Below are 1,391 nucleotides of genomic sequence, written 5' to 3'. Positions count from 1 at the left end.
TGTGAATTGAAAACTGGGGGCCTATTGGTAGGTTTCCAAACCTCCAGGTAGGGTCCTGGAGAGCTGGAATTACAGATGAACTCCAGATGACAAATATCAGTTCCCCTGGAGACAAGGGCTGCTTTGGAGGGTGGTATATGGCATGATCTCCTGCCAACCTAGCGGTTCGAAAGCAAGACATTGCAAGTAGATAAATAGGTACTGCTTCGGTGGGAAGGGAACAGCGTTCCATGCGCCTTGGTGTTTAGTCATGCCGGCCACATGACCACGGAAGCATCTTCGGACAGCGCTGGCTCTTCGGCTTGGAAACGGAGATGAGCACCGCAACCCTAGCGTCAGATTGGACTGGCTTTTGAGCAAGAGAAACCTTTACCTTTACCTAAGATCCAGCCAGTACCCACCCGCCCTTAATTTAAACCCATTATTTCAAGTCCTCTCCTCTGCTGCCAACAGGAACAGTTCCCTGCCCTCCTCTAAGTGACAGCCCTTCAAATATTTCAAGAGAGCAATCCTGTCCCCCCTCAACCTCCTCTTCTCCAGACTGAACATTCCCCAGTCCCTCAGCCTTTCCTCACAGGGCTTGGTCTCCAGGCCCCCAATCATCCTCGTCGCTCTCCCCTGCGCCCGCTCCATTCCGTCCACATCCTTTTTGAAGTGAGGCCTCCAGAAGTGCCCACAAAACTCCAGGTGCGGTCTGACCAATGCAGTGTGCAGCGGGACTAGGACATCTTGCCATAAGTCACCTGCGTCTTAATGGCACTTACCACTACTTCACTCATTCATTGACGCGAGCTTTAGCACCAAAAAATATCGTTGGTAAGGGTGACGGCTGACAAAGGCAGAGGGACATCTGGTCCCCGTCCTGCACTTTTGCATTGAGAGCTGATGTGTTGCCATGGAGGAGGTGCAGGACTGAGGAGACACAGGTTCAAATCCTCTTTTACCCAAGGGCGGGAATGGAGCTGGCCACTGCTGGAAACGCAGCCTACCTCCCTGTGTTGTTATGAGGGTTAAACAGAGGAATGTACACTCTGAGGTCCCTGGAGGAAGGGCGGGATAACAATATGATTGAGGGGAGGTTAGGTTTAACCCTTCCCTCCGCAAACAATTGAAATCACACTCCGCTGTTATCAGTCTTTGAAGGAGGAGGAAGATGGGTACTGGTCTCTGACTCATCTAAAGTAAAGGTAAAGGTTTCCCTTGCTCGAAAGCCAGTCGAGTCCGACTCTAGGGTTGCGGTGCTCATCTCCGTTTCCAAGCCGAAGAGCCAGCGCTGTCCGAAGAAGTTTCCGTGGCCATGCGGCCGGCATGACTAAACACCAAGGCGCACGGAACGCTGTTACCTTCCCACCGAAGGGGTCCCTATTTATCTACTTGCAATTTCTTGCTTT

The 1,391-nt window shown here is 51.9% G+C and overlaps 1 protein-coding gene across 1 annotated transcript in view; it reads right to left on the bottom strand.

Annotated features, from left to right (window-relative positions):
- PLEKHO2 (pleckstrin homology domain containing O2) overlaps positions 1-1,391 on the bottom strand; it is a 48,605-nt gene that overhangs the window by 3,134 nt on the left and 44,080 nt on the right. The gene's annotated exons all lie outside the window — the stretch shown is intronic.

Source organism: Gekko japonicus, unplaced genomic scaffold (assembly GCF_001447785.1).
Source record: "Gekko japonicus isolate JY-2015 unplaced genomic scaffold, Gekko_japonicus_V1.1 scaffold224, whole genome shotgun sequence".
Classification (NCBI taxonomy): domain Eukaryota; kingdom Metazoa; phylum Chordata; class Lepidosauria; order Squamata; family Gekkonidae; genus Gekko; species Gekko japonicus.
The sequence above is the reverse complement of the archived record's forward strand: the minus strand, read 5'-3'. Positions and strand labels throughout refer to the sequence as shown.